Raw genomic sequence first — 25,743 nt, forward strand, 5'->3', positions numbered from 1 at the left:
TTATGAATATATTGTTGCAATGTTTTAGTTAATTTCACTAGTATAAAATGCATTTTTGTATCATTTTCCTTGTATATTATTCCTCTCAGCATTGTACATAAAAAAGTAGCAAATGATCTTTATTGATTTAATTTATTTATTTATTTATGGTTTTTAAGTACAGAATTTTTACATCCTAAATAAACTTTTTGTATAGTTGTCTAATTTAGATATTAAAGGATAACGGTATCAAATATTGTTGGTATAGGGCTTTACCTAGTTTTCATGATGGTGATAACATGTCTACCTGCAGTGTAGTACAGTTCTGTGATGTACTTTCTCTTCCTCTTAATCCCTTTATCTCCTTCCAGAGCTCTTCTGTCAATTCAAATAAGATGTGATTATCCTCTCACAAATAATTTAATTACTTGGGGGTATGGCCTACTGGCAAGTGATGTGTGATATCAATGGGAGTGCATTATGACATCATTGGATGCATGGGTCTAAAAAATACATGCCATACTTGCCATGCTTTCTACCCAGGGATATAGGAGAGGATGAGAATAGGGGCGTGTTGCTGATTATCGTATCATGGTGGCCCCACCCTTGTGATATAATGCTGTGATTTGCGGTAGTAAGTGACAGGGGGTGTGACCATGATGATGACTTGATTCATAGTAGGAGAGTAGTCAAACCTTCTGCATCCGCCCACTGCTCCAGTGAAGGATGTGGGAGGCTTGATTAATCTTGGAGGGTTTAATTGTAAACATTTGGTATCAAGAAGGTATAAAACTAACTAACACAATGTCACCCCATACCTAGGTTAATACACTGGCAAACTTTTTTCTAAAATGCCTTGTGTAATGTCAATTATGTCTTCGCTCATAAATGTATCCAGATGTCTCTGCTGGACCAGTTTTTTTGTTCCTGTCCCTTGTTGGTACCTATCCATCACTGGAGTTTAATCGCATTTCTAAGTATATACCGGGGTAATTAACGGCGGTACGTACCCGATAAGAGGGGGGATGTAGTCACATTGTGACTAAGATGCATTTTTGGGCAAAAAAGATGACCTGTAGACTCACGTCAGCTCTCTCGCACCGCTTGGCGCATTGAATGATGCGGTTTTACCTACCTCTATACAGCAGCACCTCTACAGAACCTCTCACTGTAAATGCTGTTGAGGTGGACAAATACTTTTAAAAAAGGTAAACGCTGCAGCTTTTGAACAGAAAAATACAGTACATACATTTTAGTGTCACAATTTCAAAGCAATTTGCAGATGAATAGATCACTACACACCAAGATGTAGGAGTGAGTCACATGTTATGAAGATTTTTTCTACTTCATAGAACCTGCTGTAACCTATAGTATGTGTTGGTGTCATTTATACATATCCACCACAACAAAGAATGGAGGAGGAGTACATTCATAACACTAGAAGTGAATTCAAAATATTCTCTGTACCATTGCTATTTCATACATTTGTGACCAGACATTTCACAGTTTTACTATGTGTTAGCTAAGGAGAGAATGGATTTTTAGCTACTAGTATTATAGATAGGGCTATTTCGGCAGCATATCAAAATAAATAACTTTCGATTTTTAACACATTTTTGAATTCTTTCCTGGAGCAATTTTTGCTGAGAAATCTATTTGCAGGTTTCATAGATGTCCCTGAAGGGCTACCAGCTTTATTCTTTCTGTTCAGTAGTATTTAGCTTTTTCTGCAGTTTTTTTTTTTTTTCAAATAACAACAGACATTTAACAACCACACAGTCCTGGAAACTGCGATTTCCAGGGGATATTCCTTCATATGGTAGAACCTATAGGCCAAGAAGGCTTACAGTAAGTAATAGCAGATTCTTCTGGCTTTGCAGCAGCGGTAATAATATACTTTGTTTAGAAAATAAATAAGCAAATAAAAAGATGTTACACTTTACTTCTGTATAGACTACACAGGACTTATCCAAACACAGGTCAGAGACAAATGTTCTCTTCCTTTGATTACTGAGCTTTCAACAATTTAAGAAGAAACAAATTGTTTAGTAAACTGGATTTGCTGGAAGCCTATAATCTTATCTGCTGACAAATAGAAAATTGCTTTAAAAGCACACAGAGGATATTAAAAGTACACCATCATGCCTTTCATGTTGGGCAGTGCTTCAGCTACAGATGTCGGACAAATGACAAGTAAGATTTTCCACTAGAATACTCTAGTATAAAGAAGTATTCCTTTCCGGACGGCGCTGTAGAGCAGCAAAAATCACTGGGGAAGTGGAGGCAGGGGAGTGACTTGTGCATGCGCAAAACTGCTGTTCCCGGGAAAACGATGAAGACGCCATTTTCCCAGAGATACACGCATGCGCAGTAGATTCTGGCACTGCCGGACAGAGGAGGGGGCCCACACTGAGTCTGCACACGGGCCCCCTCCTCTCTTAAAACACCCCTGATGGTTGGTATGTGGTGATAATAGACTGGTTTTCACCAAATATGTTTTTGTGCTTTATAACCAATCTCCACTGTAAACTTTAGCTTGGGGGTATAATATACACGATGTAAAATCTTATCATTCATTTCTGCGTAGGATGTGGCAATTAATTGTTTGTTTAGCTATTTAGTGACTGTTGCCATCTGGGATAGAGTAAGGTCAGGGAAAATCTCTTTCCATTTGGCCAAACCCCTGAAATCGTCTCCAAATGAATTATAGAACGAATAGATGTATATACATATAAGAGGACGAAAAGGGTTCCAGAGGTCTGAGGTGTAGCGCACCATCCAATCTACATTGTTTATCTTCATCAGTCAAGAATCATAATATTTTTTTAATGTAACATGACACTTGGAGATAAGGGAGTAACTGTATATTGAGGTGTGGAAAATTGCTTTTCAGCTGACTTACTGTAGGACTTGATTCAGACCCGCTCGCTAGATGCGTTTGCACGCTAGATGCGTATGCAAATTCTGCAAGGCAGGTGACCGCACGGCAAGGCATTAGCACGCCCACTATGTCTTAGCGTATGATTGCATTGTGTATGCAGACGCCCACCAGCCTGTCTTAAGACGCCCACTTGCGCACGTCATATCCAGGAAGTGTATGCATCCATCAGTAACATCGAGTAACATCGGATACCCTGCTGCAAGGACTGCGAGTGAATACTACCAAGTGACGTATACAATGAGGTTGCCTTTTAATTATAAAAGTTTGGTTCAGCCTGGCGCTAATAAGAAATTGTAATATGTTATATATAATCCAGCTGCATCCACCAAAAGGGCCTGTGTACACCCTAAAAAAAGATTACCAAAGTAATCACGAAAAGAGAATCTATAGTAAAGGTGTTGCGCTTAAATAAAAAGGAATATGAATTTTAATACTAACTAGACATGGCAGAAACCTGAGTCAAAACACCAAATGTAAATTGAGAAATAGTTCTTTATATAAGATTAATAGCAGCAATAAAATACAATACCCTCATACAATAAACCGATTAAAACTTTCCTTATGAACGGCCCCTATACACAGTTCAGTGCTCACTATAAGTGTTAACATTCCAAGACCCGGAGGTCAGACCAAATATACTAATGGTAGGTACACACTGGGCGATATTACTGAGCGACTGCACGATTACGACATCGTAATCGTGCAATCGCACAGTAATCGTGCACAAATCGTGCACTTTTATGTCGGAAACGACCAGCGATGCGCACTCCCGCTGGTGGTTTCCGACATTGTCCATCGCCTGAACATGCAGCACAATCTGACGACCTCGTCAGGTTGCTGCATGTTGGGGAATGGGGGAGAGAGCCCGGCGCTGAACGATATCATTAATGATATCGTTCAGCGGCTGTGCTCAATGTCATGAACGACATTGAGCACAACCTGCCGGGGACACACTACACGATATCGCTCAGGGAGCATATTGTCTAGTGTGTACGCACCTTAAGACTCCCGATTGTGGACATTATCATCTGGTGAGATCAGTCAATTTGATGGACAGAGTTTTCTATACAAATGGATCCTAATTAAGGAACCTAGGCCCTCATTCAGAGCCGTTCGCTATTTGCGGTCGTTCGTTCAAAAACAAGGTGTGGCTATTCAAATGATCCGTTCGCAAATTGCAGTCTGTTCACACCTCTAAGTCTGAACGAGCGAGCAAAACATACGCTCGTTTATTTGTTAAAAACGCCCCCTGGCCGCACGCACCATACGTCATGTCCGCTATTTATTAGATTAATCGAGTACATCGACCAGCGTATGAACTGCTCGCTATTCTTGTGGTTGGTGTTTGCTACCACAAATTTGCGAGCAGTTCTGGCTATAAAATAACCCAGTGACGTGGTCAATGACGCTGCTGTATTAATTATGCACACCCATAATACGCCCATTTTGACCTTTAAGCACGCCTGCGTTCGGATCTCCACTCCCCATTTTCAAGCACCTTCCCCTGTTACCACCCACATACGCCTCATTCTGTCACTCAAAATAGCAGGCACTCGCTATATAGCGTACAAACGATTTTTGGCCACACTGACTGGTTCGCGCATGCGTACTAAAAACCGTACGCATGCGCAGATGTGCAAACATCGCTCGGAACGAGCGTACTGCCGCTAACGAGCGGCTCTGAATGAGGGCCCTATTTTCATTGTAGCAGATTTTTTAGATTAGTCTGTACAGACTTCTGGCAAAGAACTAGTTCATATTATTACAAGAACTATTTCTCAATTTACATTTGGTGTTTTGACTCAGGTTTCTGCCATGTCTAGTTAGTATTAAAACACCTTTACTATAGATTCTCTTTTCGTGATTACTTTGGTAATCTTTTTTTAGGGTGTACACAGGCCCTTTTGGTGGATGCAGCTGGATTATATATAACACACCTTTACTATAGATTGCCTTTTAATTATGCATGCCTCTGAAACAGCATTAAGACGCTCAGGCACACCTGCGTTCACACCTCTACTCCCCCGTTTCTAGTGGCCAGCCCCTGTCACCATCCTCAAACGGCTTCTCCTGTCATTCATTAAGCCGGGCAGTCTATGCGCACCAAGCAAACGCTTTCCGATCGCTTGCACTGGTTCGCGCACACGCATTGCGATGCGTACACATTCGCGCAGAATGCAAACAATCGTCTGGCTGCATGCAAATGCATCCTAGCGAGCGGATCTGAATCAGGTCCTTAGTGTGTAAGGCTGTAATGTAACCGACATCTAGATATTTCAACCCCCGGATAGACCAGTTTCAAATATATTTTGATGATCGACCCCCAGAAAAGGCAGGATTAACCACTAACGGGAGAAAAAGGGACTGGGTAGGAAAGATCTTTAAAAGTGTGCGGAGCTGCCTCCAAGCACTAAGTAGTGGAACAGAGGCCCTGATTCAGAGCCGGACGCTCTGACAGAGCGCTCGCTCTAAATCAGGGCCGTCCCTGTTCCTTTTTGGAGCGGCCTCCTGGCTGCTCGCATAGCTGTGGGTGACCGCCCACAGCTATAGCGAGCAGCCAAAATGATGGTCGCAATGGTCAAGACCATCGCGACCATCGGGCTTGCGACGAGACCCTGCGGTAGGGTCTCGCTGCCGCAAGCCCAGGAGTGCTTTTGGCTCTATCAGAGCCTGGCTCCAGGCGGTAGGCGTTCCCATGGGAACGCCTCCGTCTGGGCAGCCACGCCCACCAAAGGGGGCGTGCTGTCAATCAACATCGACAGCACGCCCCCTTTGGTGCGAGACCCATAACAACGGCTTGGCCGTCGTTATTCGGGTCTCACGCATGCGCACGACGGAGCCGCCTCCGTCGTGCGCATGCGCACTTGGGCACCATCGACCCGCTTGCGAGCGGGTCTGAATCAGGCCCAGAGCATATAGTTCTTAACTTCTTGTGGCATCGAGGATGATCGGGTATGTAACAAAGCAGCAAGATGTACCCCAAGGCTAAAGGCTTGTTCTCATGAGAAGGAAGTGTAATTGTTGGCCCCACTAATCCAATCCATGGCGAATCGGTAATTGCCCGCTATTGAATAGCGTTGTATGCAGGGGAGATTTAGACCTCCCAAATCAGTGGTTTGTTGTAGTTTATAAAAGGGACTTATTGTCCCATTTAAAGAATTTATGCTTTTGAAAGGTCACATCTATAAGGGCTTGTTCGGAGCACAAGTTATCATATAAAGTTTTTGCCTCCCTGTAACGCATTTAGGCCCTCATTCAGACCCACTCGCGAGCGGCTGTCCGCTCGCAAGTGGGTCGATGGTCCGCACTGCGCATGCGCACGACGGAGGGAGCTCCGTCGTGCGCATGCGCGAGACCCTACGAGCGAAGGACTTTCCTTCGCTCGGAGTGTCTCATCAAAGGGGGCGTGCTGTCGATGTTGACTGACAGCACGCCCCCTTTGGTGGGCGTGCCGGGGGCGTGCCTGCCAGATGGAGGCGTTCCCAAGGGAACGCCTACCGTCTGAAGCCGGCCCCACTGACATCACTAGTGATGTCAGTGGGAGTGATTTTGGCTCTGATAGAGCCAAAATCACTCCTGGCCTTGCGGTTGAAAAACTCAACCGCAGGCTTCTGCTCGCAGTTTCGATGGTCGCGATGGTCAAGACCATCGCGACCATCATCCTGCACGCTCGTATATGCTGTGGGTGGTGACCCACAGCTATACGAGCGTCCAGGAGGACACTCCATATTAATGGAGGTGGGCCCTGATTCAGAGCGAGCGCTCTGGTCAGAGCGTCCGGCTCTGAATCAGGGCCTTAGCTTCCCCAGAGGTAGTGACAGACATATTTATTAAGTCATTTTCTGTTGGTAGACTTTTGTGCTGTGGCATTTACTATGGGCCTGATTCAGAGATGAACGCAACTGCAAATCGCACGCAAATCTAGCGATTGTTTGCCATTGCGCATGTGTATGTATCACAGTGTGCATTCACGCAGACCATCAGATTGATTGACAGGAAGTGATCGTTTGGGGGTGTGGACAGGGGGTAGTTAGCGAAATGCAGGCGTGCCTGGCCGTTTGAATGCCGTTAGGTGGGTGTGCATAAATTAGCCACTACAATTTCATACGCAGCTCTGCATGGCAGAAGAGCTCCCTGGGTAAAATGGCTGCCGATGAACTTCGATGTTACCGATGTTTACGTAGGTATGCATAGTCGCACGTAGGTGTGAAGGCTGTAGTGGGTGTCTTTATGCTCTGGTGATCTTTGCTAGCATTAGCATACTTTTGCAACTGTATTGCGTACGGAAACTCAGTTGGGATCGCATTGGCGTCCGTCTCTGAATCTCTGAATGTTGGCAGAGGCCTGGTTGAAGATTTTGGTTTATTTGCAATATCTCTCTGATTACTAATCATAATGATCTTTTGGATGAATTTGCTGGGATACCATTTTTGTAAATAATATTTATTACTGTGGCATAATGGGCTTCTCATTCTTTGGAAATCATACCACGCCATTCCTCAGCACTCAGCCTTAAGTCGCCCATACACGGTGCGATATGCACCTTGCGACGCGACGGGGGATCCGACGGCCGACATATCGGGTGGTCCCCACACATTGTGCGATCGGGTGGCCGACTGCCCGATATGCCAGCACCCCCCTCCCCCCCCGCATAGCGCTGCTTGGGATCGCACATCGCAGAGACCCAGCTAAAATGTGGGATAAGGTTTTGTGGACAGATGAGACAAAAATTTAGTTTTTGGCCTCAATTCAAAACGCTATGTGTGGCACAAGCATAACACTGCCCATTCCTCAGCAAACACCTTACCAGCAGTAAAGTATGGGGGTGGCAGCATTATGTTATGGAGATCCTTTTTCTCACTGGGGACTGGGGATCTTGTTAAAATTAAAGGACTGATGGCTGGGACATAATATTGGAAGATACTGCAATAAAACCTGCTCAGCAGGCTAGAAAAGCACAGCCTGGAAGAAAGTTCACAGTTTTCCGCGGGACAGTGATATCAAGCAGAAGGCCAAACAACACTGGTCTGGTTGAACAGCAAAAGGGTTTTTTCCCCAATGCTCCCACCTACCACCTCTCCTGATAAGAGCTGTCCTTTGCGATACAAGGACTTCCGGGTTTATGACTCAGAAGTCCCTTAGTGCATGCATCTTATGATGTGCGCGCCATGGGGGGTGCTGGGAGGGATACGATTGGATCCCTCTCATGTCAGAATGCAAAAATAAGCCCAAAGGCTTCTATTGGGAAACACCATCTGAAGATGGCTTTGTCCACCGGATCCAAGCTGTGGAAAGCTTTGCTTTCTGAAGCTTGGTGCATAAGAGAATTGCGTTCAAACCCCCGAAAATTGCATTTTTGGGGGTTTGACCGTATAATTGATTATAGTGCATCCAGCACATAATGTGAACTAGGGCAATATCGTGAGGCATAAAATGAACAACTACTGTAGAAAGGTGTCTATGTAGAAACATTGGGACAGTGGTCCCTTCAGAATGTTGCTATGGGGCTCACAAAGTTCTGGCTACGTACCTGGCTGTGTGGGTTCTTTGTCTGTGAGATTTTATCAGTTGTGTTCTAAAGTGGGGAACCCAGCTCAAAGGAAGTATTCAGAGTTTATTGTAATGTGATTCTCATGTCTAGGTCAGAGCTTCCTGTAATATAGGCAAAAATTATTATTTATATGCTAACAGCCCTGTAGGGCCTGTTTCTTGTAGTAATAATAATAGTGCTCTAGTATCTGGTGAGAGACCAGATACTTCCTACTGAAGCAAACCCAGCCCCCATGTCTGTCTCCAGATGTAAGAGGAGATGCCAGTGACCATTTTAGGTCCGTGACCATTTGAAGACAAGCTCTACGGCCATTTGCAAAACCAGCTCCACGTGCAATGGACTCTGGACCAGCTCATTTTCCTGGGGACAGTCAGAATGATGTGTGATCATTCCTCCTGGATGAATACCAAGCTCAGCAGGGTAATTGGAGAGCAGTACTGTCAGATGCAAGCCTTGCAACTAGAAGTAACTTAAAGGTATAGGCTGGTGTCACAAGGGTGGTCTTTAAAAAAAAAGAAAAAACCTAAAGCATGTGTAGTGACACCCAACACTGAATGGCAAATGCAGTTTCTGTATAATCATATGAGATTACATTTATTATTAGACTTCTCCAACCACTGAAATGTTAAGACATGTCTACTTTAAACTATACAGCGGTTAGGTATACATACAAATGTATAATTGGAATTGGTATGATATACCGACAGTCGGATTCCTGGCGTTCAGAATCCTGACGCCGGGATCCCGACAGGGTTAGCATACCCGCCCCCTCTCCCTACCCTAACTCTCCCTCTTAGGTGCCTAGCCCTAATCTCCCCCTTCTAGGGCCTGAACCTTACCTCCCCCTCTCCGCACCCTAAACTTAACCCTCCCCCCTTAGTGCCTAACCCTAACCCTCCCCCTAGTGCCTAACCCTAACCCACAAACCTAACCCTAACCTTCCCCCCAACCCCGTTATTTACCTTTGGCATACCAGTTGTCGGGATGCCGGCGTCTTTATACTTTCCCCGGTACTGTAAGTGTCGGCATCCCAACCGAACGCATACCGTACAATCGTATCCTTACCAAAACATCTGGACCCAGACTGTATAGAAATCAGTCTGAAATATTTATATATAGCAGACTCTTTATTGCTATTAACCTCACAGAGAACTGCTCTCTGTGACATTTGTACTCAGGGCCTGATTCAGAGATGTACGCTAAGCCGATGGTTAGCGCAAATCTCTGATTGTTGTAGGACTGCAACAATCGGAGTACAAGATTTGTACTGCACATGTGCAACCATCCATATACAAGCCTGCTCTCGGTGTCTCCCAGCACTGCAGCGTTTGGGGGAGTGAAGTGGGGGCCTTCCTGGCCAACGCTTCCGGAAATGGGGGCATTGTGCCCCCTTTTCCTATTAGGGACAAGGCCAAGGCCAGGAACCGGCCAGGTTGAGTAAATCTCAGGATACGGAAGCCTGGCCAAAGGGGCAACCATTGCGACAGATGATCATGATGTTGCGATGGAGATCAGAGGCATCATCTATGGACGCTGTACTCGGATCTCTCAGATGCAGCAAGGAGGTGTCTATTTCCTCCAGCTACCTCCTGCTGCATTTATACTGTGTTGAGCATATTGCACAGTCGCTTCTGTGCGGCTCTGCAATACCGTCCATGTCTGAATCAGAGCTACTGCATAAAATGTTCTGCTGCCTGAATACAAGGCTTACACAAATTACATATGATCCCGCACTAGTAATATAAATATAATCTCATCATTATTTCTTATTAATGGCTCTTGTCTTTTACATGTGACATTAACTCAGTAAATAAAAAGAGTCATATAGATCCTGATATTGTCTGAAATTATTAACAATAGTTATTATATTTCCACAAATTAATTAAGTTACTGAGGTGCTACCATATACTCCGAGATATAGATCAAACAGGGTGACAAAGAAAAGGGTGGAGTATTTTATTCAGGTGCACTTATATTAAGTTCACATTGAGCATTTGATTACATAGTTAAAAGTTATTAATCTTTATTGAAATAATTAAAAATAATACTGTATAGGGTTACCAATAAGGCGAAATATTAAATATAGTCAAAGGTCTAGATAGATCTGTACATAAAGAAAGAATAAGAAAATGTGTTTAAAACTTGTGGTTATCACCACTGGTTAGGTGTATGTATATCTCTCTGGGCCTGGAATTATAGTTTATTTCGTCTCCTCACTTTCTCATGTAATGTTACATACAGGACTTAGCAATCTATATTCATTGCCCCATATTAACAATACCGTTATCTGTGAGGTATTTTCCAGCTACTGTGGTATCACACTTCTGTATAACTGTATCGTAATATATCAAGTCACGATGAACAGTCAGAGAATTTGTTACATCAGCAACACATTATGGCCCTCATTCAGAGTCAGTCGTAAGTGGCCGCTCGGTCGTACGCCTAACGACCGCAAAACTGAAAAGGAAGCGATCGCACGGCCGGTCGGTCGTAACCAAAGTGACGCCCATACGTGAATAATGCACCTCCTCTAGCTAGCGAGTGATAGCAGCTAGTGACCTAGTCAATCGTTGTCAGTCATTGTCGCTGTATGTTAATTTTCTTCTGATGGTTGCGGCCGCTTGTGTTGTGTGCAAATTACACCAAAAATTAACAAAAAAACGCATAGAATAAGCCATACCCATGAAATATATTTATACTTATTATTCGCTAATGCAAACGCAACTGAATCAATTACAAGCCAATTAGCAGTGTTATTAGCTTCAACAAACGATTATTAGCTGCTTGCATTGTGTAGTTCAAAATAGAAACATCACTCCTAACATCAGTAACATTCGATAGTATTGATTGTACTCTGGGGCTTGCGAGAGCACGTACCCAACCTCAAGCTGGACGATCAGCCAGGCCTCTAACCTGCTCGCAGAGTGACGTTTTACTTCTTCCGGCCTTCTATGTCGGTCGTAGCAGGTAACTTATGTACGCCCCTAAAACGCCCTGAAAACGCTGAGGAACGCCTGTGTTTTCAGACCACCACCCCCGTCAACACCCACAAACGGCCTTTCATGTCAATCAACTCTCGGAAGCCATACGATCTACAGCATTTTGGATTGCAAGGTCTCGTACGCACATGCGCACAACTAACAGTACGCATGCGTTTGGAAACATAGGATGCGTACGACCGAGCGGCTGCTTATGACCGACTCTGAATGAGGTCCTATATCTTTATGTAGCAGTTCATTAATATTCTCTGTATATTATTAGCTAGCTGTCTTTGTCACAAGCACATATAAAAAATCATACTCCTGTAATAAGAGTGGAAATCATACAAAGGCATGAGAATGTGAGGATACGAATTAAACTATAATTCCAGTCCCAGAGAGATATACATACACCTAACCAGTGGTGATAACTACACGTTTTAAACACATTTTCTTATTCTTTCTTTATGCACAGATCTATCTAGACCTTTGACTGTTTTTAATATTTCGCCTTATTGTTAACCCTATACAGTATTATTTTAAATTATTTCAATAAAGATTTATAACTTTTAACAATGTAATCAAACGCTCTATTATGTGAATGTAATATAAGTGCACCTGAATACAATACTCCACCTTATTCTTTGCTACCCTGTTTGATGAATACAAGGCTTAATGACAGTTAAAGCTCACAGACAATGTGCAAGGTATAGATTGGGAATGGCCAAGTTTGGTCCTCAAGGACCCCCTAATGGTCCATGTTTTACAGATAACTATAGACCTTTTTAAATGTATCAGGGCCTGATTCAGAGCCGGACGCTATTTGCGCTCGCTCGTTCAGAAAAAGGGGCCGGATATTTAAATAGAGCGCTCGCTCTTTGCGGTCTATTGCCGCCTCTATGTCTGAACGAGCGAACGAAACATGAGCTCACTATTTTTTAAAAAACTCCCCCTGGCCGCTCGCATCCTACGTCATCTCCGCTATTTATTAGATTAATCAAGTACATCGAAAGGCGTCTGAACTGCTCGCAGTGCTTGTGGTAGGATTTTCCTACCGCAATCATGCGAGCAGTTCAGGCTAAAAGACAACCAAGTAACATGGTCGATGACGCTGCTTTGTTAATTATGCACACCCTTAAAACGCCCATTTTGACCGTTTGGCATGCCTGCGTTCGGCTCTCCACTCCCCGTTTTCAAGCACCTTTCCCTGTTACCACCCACAAACGCCTCATTCTGTCACTCAAATTAGCAGGCATTTGCTATTTTGCGAGCACACAATTTCCGACCGCAATGACTGGTTCGCACATGCGTATTACAACCCATACGCATGCGCAGTTGTGCGAACATCGCTCGGAGCGAACGAGCGGCCGCTTACGAGCGGCTCTGAATCAGGCCCTCAGTTCGTAACTGACTGCTGCAGCTCTGGATTCTGGCCCTAATACAGAAATTTATGTTGTGTGAAAATATGTCACAGTCGCTAGGGATATGTATTGAGACACCCACCTGTGGCTTTGCAAATTCAAGCGAATGCATACATAGAAGCAGCCGCAATCGCGGATCCTTCGATAATCGGACTTCTGAGTAGCCCTATGTTTGTGCAGAATTGCCGTAGACGCCGTAGCTATGTTATCTGCATACTGGATCACAGATGCAGACTGCGACCAGTCCCGAAAACGGTTGTGAAATGGCTAAGTTTTTGCTGCCACTCCCCTAAACTGTGCCCGATTGTCAGACAACCTTCGTGAAAATAGTCACCTGCGAGTGACTATGTGGACTTTACGCATGCGATGTGCAAATGGATAATTATAGCTCAACTGTATAAACATCAGAATAGCGCACATCTCTGAATCAGGCCCTGTGTTGGCTACTGTGAACTTGTATTTTCTTTTTGTGTTTTTTATTTATTTTTTTTCAGTTTTTTACTTTTCTTAATTTATAAATTTGCAAACTTTGAAGGACTTATGGCCTGATTCAGAGACGGATGCAATGCCGATATTTTCACAGACTGAGTTTTTGCTATTGTTTGCTGTTGCGCATACGCTGCACTGCGCATACTCAGAGTTATTGCATTGCATTTACTCTCGTACATAGGAATCACTTGCAAAGTGAGTGACGGGTAGTCAGTGTGGGTGGTAATGGGGGGGGGAGGGGGTGGTTAGAGAAACGCAGGTTTGTCTGACCGTTTAAATCTAAAGCCATTTCATGCATGCATAAATTAGCCATTGCGATCACCTTTGCAGCATGAGAGCTACAGTGATCGGGGATGGTCAGGCATGATGTGCCCGATGTGCATCAATAGTACCAATGTTGATGCTGTTGTATGTCTTCGGACGAATATGAGCAGGCAGCAGTGGGCCTCTCTATTCTCGGCTATGCTTTGGAAGGCATTAGCATATTTTAGCCAGTAGCATCACAAGGGGGGTGCGGTCCGCACCCGATTGTCAGCTGCTGAGGGGTAACACCAAGGTGCAGACTCCCCCTCCTGACAGGAGCCATGTGCTGCACTGTAGCATTAAGTGCAGCACTCAACTCCTGTCACTGAGGGAGCCAGCTGGCACTCCACACAGGGACCTCCTGCACCCCCCCCCATCCCTCCCAAGTAATAGGCACGGGGGTTTGGGCTGCGTGGCCCCTCCCCACATAGCCATGTCCCTTCTTGCGCATATAGTCCCTCCCCACACCATGTGACACCGCGGGGAGGGACGCCACTGATTTTAGCAACTGTGATCCGTAAGAGAATGCAGTTGCGATTACATTAGCGTAAATCAGGCCATTATTTTATAAATCTACATTTCATTTGGAGATAAATAACAGTGTGTTATGTTTGTGGATAAGCAAGTAGTGGGGCAAATGTCCAAAACTGTCAGTATTAATGATTGCTGAATAAATTTTAATAATAAGAATGCAGCCTCATCAGGAGCCAATATGCAGCATACTTTGGAATAAGATAAGTTTTATTGTACAAGTATTCTATGTTAGTCAGCCCAATTAGGCTGGCATTTTAGGTAGTTTGTGTGTTACTTTGGGGCATACTTATCACAATCTGAGTCTCAGATGCGGATTGGCTGTGATAAATTTTCCCAATATCGCAATGCGATATTTGAATACACCACAAGGACCTATCAAATATTGTGATAAAGCTCTGTCTCTGCGAATCCACTTCACATACTTCTCATTCTATTTTTAGCAAAAAATACAGTGAGAAAGTGTCCTCGCATGCACCGCTGGCTCACCAACCCCTACTTTCCTCTGTTCAGCTTACTTTGTCATGTCTTCAGCTTAGGTTTTGTTATTATACACTATTTCATATTAGCAGCCCTACCTAGTGGTCAGGACAGCAGCAGTTTATATCTGATCTATTTTGTCCTTCTTAACATTCCATAGCAGTCTAGCAATGCATTATGGGCCAAAGGAGCTGTAAGCAGCCATTTTCCTTTTCACATGGTCCCAGGCAGTCATCATTACATATGCTCAACCTGGTACAACATCCGATGGTGAGTTCTAAGCTTCAACTGTGCCATAGATCTGCTAGCCAGTTATGTTATGCATGTTAGCTGTACTATGTGACACTACAGTCTATACTTTGCATACTGTATGTTTCATGTTGTTTGCATATCCCATGTTATGTATATGTTTGCCTTGCATTCCCATGTACATATAGTAATTGTTTTTCATTGTTTGTTTAGTTTTCCCATCACTTATCATTACTTATCATCATTCATCAAATCACACATGCACACACGTGCACATTTGTTTATACGCATCGATCTGTGTACATCTACGCAAGTTCCTCTATCGAATAATAAGCTCAGTTCTTCAGATCACATCTGACTGGATTATTGGAAGATAGAGTATTGGTTATGCTGGCTGCTCCAAATTTGTCAGACACTTAGTGCGGGGCAGTACATACTTAACTGCCCGGTGATTGGTCCTCCGGTGAGGTCCTCTGGGACTCCGTCAGCTGGACTCTGGGCTCCTGCACTGTGAACATTCTAACGGAGACCAGTACAGTGCAGGAGCCTGGAGACCAGCTGACCGGAGTCGCAGAGGACATCACCAGAGCACAAATCACCAGGCCCTGGATGCAGGTAAGTGTTGTTTTTTTTTTTTAAAGTGATCAGCTTGTGGTCTATTTAGGCCACAAAGCTGATCACAGGGGCTGGCTCCCGGCTTTGCTTTGCTTGCAGAGGTGGCGTTATCATCACAGGGCTTTCCCTTATATTTTTTTTACAATTTATTTTTAGTAAATCTGAGCAGATCACATTTCCCATTACATGTATGGTAAATGCGATCTACTTACTAAAAATATGTGAATTAAAGGGCATGGAGTAGTTTTTCATGAAAATTGCTCCAAAAGCCCTTTAATACATTGTGATACTAAAATAATGTGAAAAGGCTGTTAGTAAAAATAATATTGATAAATAGAGAGTTTACTCCATACTTGCCTACACTCCCAAGTCACGGGAGGTTCCCAAATTTTCAGGTAGCCCTCAGCACCCCTGGAAGTGTAGGCAGATCTCCCGCATCCTGCCCACTAAGTAGTGAAGCGGGCAGGATTGGGAGATTTAATAGGGAATTCGGGTGTCCGCGAGGAGAGGGTGAGGCTAAAACATGTGATTTGCGTAATTTAGCCCCGTTCCTTCCTCGCGGACCAGCAAATCGCGGACTTTTCCATGAAAGGGACGGGCCTAATTACGTTAGTGATCAGCGATGCGCCCTGGACTTCCGGGTTTATGACCTGGGAGGCCATCTGCGCATGCGCAGAGTGACGCATGCTGGGAGGGATCCGATCGGATCCCTCAGACCAGTGCGATGCAGTAGAAGCCCATAGGCCTCTATAAGGTAACGCCAGCAAAAGCTGGCGTCACCCTCCGTGTCGGAGCCCCTGCGGCCACCCACTAGTGCATATGGAAAATGCGGTAAAACCCAGAAAACAGGATTTTTATCGCATTTGCCATTTAGCACATCTCACCCACTGGCTTTTGGAGGAGCCCAAAGTGTTTTGATGAAGTTTGTATCTGATGTGTGTAATCTTATAGACTGGTGGGGAGATGTGCTAAACTCTGGAAAGTGATAAATTGGAGAGTTACAAACTACCAGCCATTCAGCTCATAAATGTCATGTTACAGGCTGTGTTTGAAAAATGACATTTAGGGAGCTGATTGGTTGGTAGTTTATTGCTCTCCAATTTATCACATTCCAGAGCTTAGTACATCTGCCCCACAGTGTGTGAGGAATATTGACTATGATTTCCTTGGAGTGGTGTTTGATGAGGCCTGTGCTACTCTGTTGGCTTACAGTATGTACAGTTGCCTATGGATTTGCTCCATATAACTTGCTAGTCTTTAACATCACGGAACAATACATGCACTGGTTCCCAAACATTATCGTTTCAAGGCATCCTGAGCAAAATATAATATAATAAAAAAGTTTCTACCCAGTCTGCGCACAGTCGCCAATAATGGGAGTTCTCAATGATAGTGAGTGTCACCACACTCACACATAGACAATCTTATACACAAAAATCAAAAAAGAACTACACCTGGGCGCTATATAAATATATTTAGAAGTGGATACATCCCTTTCTCAAAGTTGGATCCTTTACACCTTCTCCTCTTCCTCCAGAAAACGGATTGATGTTACAGGTTTTTTTTTCTCACGACCAGTTGACATGTGGAAAAATATAACCATATATCAATATTTCAGGAGGTCAATTCCAATCTTAGTTCATAGACAAGGAGATCAAAATCCCCAAATACCCTGTGACACGCCAGCGTACCCCACTCACAGCAGAAATATGATGTGTGTTCCTCAAAAGGTTTCTTTTAAAGATCCCATCACCCGGAAATTACAGAGAGATAGAACAGCAGTATCCTGCGTACCGTAACTCACATCAACACATGCAGAAACACCATATAAAGGTTTCTTTGGTGGGAAAACATAGCAAGCGTACCGAAACTCACAGTAAGAACAGTGATTAACCACTCATAATGGTTTCTTTTCTCTGTATCCGTCAATGTAGAATAGACTCCCAAAAATTGCAATCAGGGGATACCAGATTAAAAAATTTATTACCAACAAACTTAGTTCCACAGCACCAAAAAGTTAATCCATAAATAGTACAATAAATCACATGCGAAAAAATGGCAACAAATAGAAAAATAAAAATAAATAGATAAAAATGGCAAATGATCTCCCTTATGGATAACGTGGGTAATGTCATAAACAAGGATTTGGGCGATAGTCCAAAAAGAACCCAAAGCTTATAGAGACATACCTCACCACAGGGGATCTGAAGAAAACACTCCTTAGTCCAGTGAACAGTGACTAAGGAGTGTTTTCTTCAGATCCCCTGTGGTGAGGTATGTCTCTATAAGCTTTGGGTTCTTTTTGGACTATCGCCCAAATCCTTGTTTATGACATTACCCACGTTATCCATAAGGGAGATCATTTGCCATTTTTATCTATTTATTTTTATTTTTCTATTTGTTGCCATTTTTTCGCATGTGATTTATTGTACTATTTATGGATTAACTTTTTGGTGCTGTGGAACTAAGTTTGTTGGTAATAAATTTTTTAATCTGGTATCCCCTGATTGCAATTTTTGGGAGTCTATTCTACATTGACGGATACAGAGAAAAGAAACCATTATGAGTGGTTATTCACTGTTCTTACTGTGAGTTTCGGTACGCTTGCTATGTTTTCCCACCAAAGAAACCTTTATATGGTGTTTCTGCATGTGTTGATGTGAGTTACGGTACGCAGGATACTGCTGTTCTATCTCTCTGTAATTTCCGGGTGATGGGATCTTTAAAAGAAACCTTTTGAGGAACACACATCATATTTCTGCTGTGAGTGGGGTACGCTGGCGTGTCACAGGGTATTTGGGGATTTTGATCTCCTTGTCTATGAACTAAGATTGGAATTGACCTCCTGAAATATTGATATATGGTTATATTTTTCCACATGTCAACTGGTCGTGAGAAAAAAAACCCTGTAACATCAATCCGTTTTCTGGAGGAAGAGGAGAAGGTGTAAAGGATCCAACTTTGAGAAAGGGATGTATCCACTTCTAAATATATTTATATAGCGCCCAGGTGTAGTTCTTTTTTGATCCTGAGCAAAATACTGCTATTAATATTACTTTTACAGTAGCATCTGTAGTTTTATCTCGTAATGTTTTAATATCTGCTTATTGTTACCCCAACACAATTTCTAGATACTTTATTTTTATTTATTTTTTTTACTTATATTGCTTTTCATATATTGTATGGTAATTAGTATTCATTCCTTTCTCTCATCTGATAAGCGTTACCAGCTTGAGATTTTGTTTTATCTTTTTTTCCTGCACTATTATTTTTTCTCCAATACAGTATATATATGTTTATACATTTCGATTAGGAATATTAATGTCCATAATACTTGAGGATATACCCCTGTTTTCTGACTTTAGATCTATAATCTCCCTGATAAACACGGATTTTATGAATGTATGCATTTTACGAATGTATTACGTGCATGCAGAGTATGTATTTAATATGTATCTATTAATATTGATGTTTTATTTACCTATTAATTTAGAGATTTCTATTTTTGACTCCTGGACACGTGCAGTAGATACCGATTAGAAATCTTTTATGTTAACTTTTGTAACCATTAATATTAACACAAATACAGCATACGTGCCTATTCTCCTGGAACGGCTGTGAGGCTCCTGAAAAACAGGTGGTGCTCCCAGCTGCCCGGAGGAGAAACCAAGTCTTCCGGTGGCTGATGACGCAATTCGCGCTGAATCTTATCATCTTGGCCATGTCCCCGTTTTACAATACCGGTAATCGCGGCATTGTCAAGTGGAGTCGGGGCCAAGGTTATGTGATCACCACGCGCCCATCATTGTCCACTTCAGCAGCTCCACGCATTCCACTGTTGTCACACTGTGTCACACTGTCAATAAAGTGATTTTGTGACCACACAACACTCTGGGAAGAGAACTGACCAATCAGAAGGATGTGTCAAGAGAGTGGGAGGAGACGACCATCCACAGAGGCAGAATCACAGGCGAGGTAAGGTAAGGGAAACACTGGGTGGGTCCACCACCAACAGGCTGTACCACAAGTCCCAGCATGGAATATGCTGCAGCTATACAGCCTTGACTACATAATCAGTGACAGGAGTGTTGGGGACACGGAGGTGATATATTACAAACATTACTGGATGGCGAGTATGGGTCCATTGTTTTAACTCTTACATTAAATCTTACACCAAGCTAGAAATATTTACTAGAAATGGGTGCAGTAATTGACTTATCCCTGACGAACAGCATGTTTATGCATGAACTATATATGTAATAAATGCACTTATATTTTTCCATGAACCAACTAGTATTTACCTTTTTTCTTTTTAATTATTTATATACCCCCCATTTTATTTTCATTATAGAAGGCATTATTCTGTAGGAGCAGCAGTGGCATTATTGTGGCATAATGTGTGAATAAGGGTCACTACTGTATGGCATAATGTAAATTGTAGGTACTTCTATGTGGCATAATGTGAAGTTTATTTGCAAACATTACAGTTGTGTTCACATACATCAATCCTCCATACACTACAAGTCACGTAACACAATGCATGAGCGCAGTGTAACTCGGGAGTGCCAAGACTTTTTGTGCAACTTTTTCCCTATAAATGCCTCTTATTTTCAAAGATATACAAATAGGATAGCTTCAGCTGATTAAAATGATATGCAGTATGCCCTATATTCTGTAGCTGTGACAGTAACTGTGACAGTAACAATGGGGGGGCGTCAGTCCATTACTTTGCCAACGGGCGCTTGGACCCCTAGATACACCCCTGTCTGGCATAGCACGTTTACTCTAGTGCCCGGAGTCTGCTGCGCTCAGTGCGCTGCTGGGCACCAGGTAGAGAGTACGGGGTCCCGGACGGAGACTGCACACGGGCCCATTCCTCTCTTACTACGCTCCTGGTTAGAGCTATGCATTCTGTACTGGTATTCTGTTTAAAAAAAAAGTTGTAGGAACACTGGGAACCATGGGCCTGACTCAGAGCTGTATGCAGTATTGATGTTTAGGGATTTGAGCTTTATCAGTAAACCGTACATGCAGCCAAGACGCACTGCGCATGTGCCAAGGTACATTACATAGTCGTACACAGCGACTTTTTATTTGCAATGTGATTGACAGTGTGTGTTTAGGGGAGATAACAGGAGTGGTGGCAAAGATGGCAGGTGTTACGACCGTTTCAGGGGGGGTGCCACATCCTGCATCTGCAATCCCTTATGCAAGAAATATGGCTTCGGCGTCTCAAGTCACACGGCCATTCTGTGAGATTATATACTCACTCATGACTGCGATCATTGAAAGATCTGCGACATATGCTGTGTCTTTGCAGATGCCTGTCTTAGGCAGCTCAATACATCTTCCAGCATCGGCGACATTTGCATATTTTCGCATAGTATCTGTGTACACTTCGCAGCAGCTGCATGAGCGGACAACTCAGGCCCTAAGTCAAAAATTCCTCTGAGAATGTAATACCAAGTATAAAACATACACAGTAGGATCCTGTTTTCTGCCTTTCTGGACTACAGACAATCTGTCCTTGTACACGTCAATTCATGGAAATAGCTCTGGGACTGTAAAGCAGTATTCCAGATAATCCTATTTAGTTTCACTTATTTCGTTTTTTTTGTTACTGTTTTTTAGGGGCCTATTCATCAATACTTAATTTTTACAAAAGCAGGTAAAAATTAACATTTTCTCCTGCAATTGTAAAAATTAAGTTATCGGGCCATTCATCAAGAAGGTAAAGCAGGTGATATTACAGATATCTCCTACTTACCTTCCTTTTGCGGAATGGCCTGCTGTCTCCATACACTAGTATGGGGACAGAATTCATCAAGCTCCAAAAATACAATATTTTCGGAGCTTGAGTGCGGGAGCATTCGCCATCTTCAGATGGCAAATGCTACTGCTTGTGGATCGTAACCCAATCCTTCCCTACAGGAAGGAGGTCCGGGTTGCGAAGAGGGATCTTTTAGGATCCCTCCGCCCCTGTCCAGCTCCTTCTGCCGGATGTCAGGGCTCTTGTGCGCATACGTGACCTGTATGTCACTCATGCGCACTACCGTACCTGCTTCGAAAGGAGCAGTGAAGCCGCTCGCCAGGACAGCTGATTTAGCATCAGCTGTCACCACCACGGAGCAATGGTGAATTGCTCTGGAATCTGTGGCGAGTTACAATGTTAATTATTGGGGTCTGTTTGGACCCCGATAATTAACATCATGAATAGGCCCCTTAAAGATGCCAGATTTTACTACACTATATGCTGCTATTTCTATTCTACTTTCTGCATCTCAGATCAGTAATTTGAGATCCAAACTGATACATAGATATCCTCCAAATAATCTCCTGTATTATTGTTCAGCCTTTAGTTGTCCTTAAACTCTGGTTATAGGTTTACTAACATACTACACTGGGCACCATCTTTTTGTATAAGTCATTGTGAATCTACAAAATCATGCCTGAAGCACATTTTATTTTTGCATATATACTATCTTAAACACACCAACATTCCATTTATGAGAAGTGCCTCCATGTAAATGCGCATGGTGGAAAAAATAAAAATGTTGCTTCAAAGACCAACCTAACATAATTTTTCAGGCCTAATACCTTAAATAAATTATGTTTACCTGTGTTTGGGAATGTCTTGTGTGAGATTTGTGGTTTTTAATGTTTTTATTACATTTATTTATGCACACACTTATAATACATGGGGCTGCGTTTCCCAGCAAGGAATGTCTGATCTGGCTACCTCTATAGAACAGTATTTTGTACCCCACCAGTAGATAACATAATAACATGCTTTTCCATGACCTTACCCATATCCACAATTGCAATAGTGCAGAAACATGCATCTTCTGCAAATGTTATTAATCATTATGAATTACCTTTATTTTTATAGCGCCAGCAAAATGCGCAGAGCTTTTAAATAGAATGCAATTTGATGAAATGGGTTTTGCATTGCTGTAAATTGCTTCTGTCTTTAATTTTTTTTTATAATTCCCAGCATCCCTGAGTCAAATCCCAAACTGTTCAGTTTCTGAGTCCATTATATTTATTTTACATGGTCTGCTAGCAGTAAATCCGTGATATCTACAATTTTGTACGTCATTTGTCTCTAAATGGTTTGCTGTCCTTTATGCACAATTACTTCCTACTCAGTTCATTTATATATGAGTCTGGCACATCTGTCATTAGCTGTGTGGGATTGCACAGTGCCATGCAGATAAGAATAGTAACATTAATTACACATAGTATCTGCCCCAATTTACCCATATGCTGCTCCTGCTTCCCCGTGCTGGCCATCCTGCATGTTACTCACTCATACGCGTAGGTGCAACAGTATTCAACATTGTATTTTGCAATTTGTATTGATCTATATGCATTGAGGTTTGTAAAACAGCTACTACAATTTTTTTTTGCATTGACAAATTTATAACAATTGTTGTTGAGGAAGATGCCTGTTATAAAGTGCCTGCATTATACTATATATACACCAGCGGTGGCTCCTACCTTTGACCATGAGATGTGCCCAAGCAATACAATAGAGAAAACTAGATAGAAAGAAATGAACTAAAGAGGTTGAGTGGGCGAAGTCATTATGTAACAATTTTTTAAAAAAATTACTTTTATTTTAATAGATTATGGTGTTATGACTTAGGGATCATAGTAACAATGTTATTTTAAATGTTGGTAGTATATTTACTGAAATATTTAATGGATAAAAGTGCCATGTCCAATTGATGACAAATGTGTCGTTAACTGTAAATATCGCAGTTTCTTCTAAAGGTAACATATGCACCATATTCTGAATAATCAAACATTTATTTAAGTGGCTGTGTGGAGTACATGTCTCCCAAACTGGGAATCAGAGGAGAATAACATATCCAAGTGATCATGAATAGAGGAGGTATGGATAGAAGTGCATCCTACTGCCATGCAAACTTCTGTCACCAAGGCCTGAGTCGTTGCTACTGCTCGAGAAGAGTGAGCTTGTAATTATTCTTGCACTTTATGTCCACATTCATTGTATGCCTTTATCATTACTTCTCTGGTCCATCTAGAAATTACTTGTTTTGTAAGACACATACGTAACTATTTCAAATTCTTGCTGGATTTACAGAAACTGTTCTATATTTCTAAGACTTTGATAATGTAGTGTGCTCTCTTTGCTATCCGTGGGTGGTGGGTAAAACAATTTCCTGGTTAATATGAAGTATAGATACCACCTTTGATAAAAAAAAAAGTGGGATTGGTTCTTAGAACAACTTTATCCTTGTAGATATTTAGGAAGGGTTCCTTTCACCACAGTGCCTGTAATTCTCCAACCTTTCTGGCACAAGTAATTGCCATTGGAAATACTACCTTCAGTCATCCATCTCAAGAAGCCTTCCTGAATTCTTTAAAAGAAAGCATCCATGTGCGAAGGCTGGGTCTGCTCCCCCCAATCCGACTCCCCTGTGACAAACCCCGCTAACTAACTGAATACTTATCTCTGCTGTTCTCCATATGGCACGTTTTTTGTTCCTTATAATGCTTCTTGTCAAGCATTTGGTATTCTCTATGGTATCTTGCTTCCCTTGGTAGTCCTGTTCCCCCCCAACACCCTCCCACCCCCTCTACTTACCCCCCCCCACCTCATATGCTTATTGCTAATTATCTCATTTAAATAAATGGCGCATTTGTAATGTTTATTATATTTGTGTTTTTCCATGTTTTCTTTCTGAGAGCTTTCTAAATAAAGAATTAAAAAAAAAAAAAGCATCTGGACCATCAAGCACGAGATTGAAGTCCCATGAAGCCACAATGGTCTTGATACAAAAGACAAATTAGGTTCAACGATATGGAAACAACAATAATTCTGAAACAATCTAGCTCGTAAATAAACACTCAGTGCTGAGACTTGTACCTTGAGTGTGGATAATTTAGTTGTTGCACATTTGGGTGAAAAACTGGACCACAAAGCATCTGGACAAGAAGGTAGAGCCCATGGTTGGCAATGTGGCCAAAATGGAAGAGGTGCTACAACTTCTACTTTTGACTTTTTTTTTATTCTTTTTAGCAGGCAAGATATGATAAGAAACAAAGAGAAGACATAGACTAGGTGAAATCTCCATGGGATTGTTCCTTGCCTGTAGTACTACAATCTATCTTCAGCTTTACTCATTCTGGAACTCACAGTACATACCATGTGTCCTTACTCCTTGGTTCTTGGTAATTCTGATATTGTGATCTAGTGATGTCTGTTTGTGATCTCACATTGTTAACAATGCCAGCTGGAGACTGCACATATCTTGCCCAGGGAACTACATCTATAGTGGAGAAGAACGTTCTCAGCAGTTGAAGCTCTCTCCTTACTGTTGTCCATTGTTGAATCTGAACTTGATGTGTCAAGTGCTGTACTTTGCAGAACCTTCCCTCAGGGAGAGTTATTGTGTTCTATATAGTATATATTTGCACTCCCAAATATTGTATCTGCTGTGTGGAAATTAGTTGACTTTTTGTCCTGTGCACTGTCGCGCCATGTCTCTGCAGAAGGGTCATCCCCTGTGTTATCTTGGTATTTACAACATCTTCTGATTCCCTAAACGAAGATTTCTTCCCTGTATAACCGTACCTTCACCCCCTGCTTTCTTAACTCTGCTGTAAATGTCATTAATACTTTTGTAAAGATTCTTGGAATGTTGCCGGGGCGAAAGTAAATTGTAAATGTGCCAGGATCTGGAATGTGTGAAAATTAATGTGCTAATCTGCAACTGTACCATGGATGTAAGCATATTACAGATCTTTGGATGTGACAAAAAATGCCCATTGCTGATAGCTGAGAGGATGGAATTCACTGATTCATTTCAAAATTGTCTGGCATTTATAAATTTGTTCAATATGGTCATGTCCAGGATAGTCCAGGATAGTGCAAAAGGCACTTGAGGTCTTTTAACAAGGAATACTCTGTCATAAGAGCCTGAGGGAACTGGTACAATTGTACCTGCTTTGATTAAAGCGTGTAGGTTTATCTCTAAGGCATTTAGTTTTGTTTAATCAGATGGAGTCTTGGATTGTAAAAAGACATTTGTTTCTGGGCAGTGATGGCACTCTATCTTATATCTATTTATTATGTCTAGAGCCTATTGGTCTGTGATGGAGTGTGACCATACATGTGTATTCTGTTCAGTTCTGACCCCTACTGGCGTTAGAGGGAGTAGATCATTACAATTGCCA

The 25,743-nt window shown here is 42.4% G+C and overlaps 1 protein-coding gene across 1 annotated transcript in view; it reads left to right on the forward strand.

Moving 5' to 3' along the window:
- The window catches only part of FRMD3 (FERM domain containing 3), a 247,169-nt gene that overhangs the window by 119,793 nt on the left and 101,633 nt on the right, over positions 1-25,743 (forward strand). The gene's annotated exons all lie outside the window — the stretch shown is intronic.

The sequence above is a fragment of the Taudactylus pleione genome, unplaced genomic scaffold (genome assembly GCF_031769625.1).
Source record: "Taudactylus pleione unplaced genomic scaffold, aTauple2 ptg000095l, whole genome shotgun sequence".
Classification (NCBI taxonomy): Eukaryota; Metazoa; Chordata; class Amphibia; order Anura; family Myobatrachidae; genus Taudactylus; species Taudactylus pleione.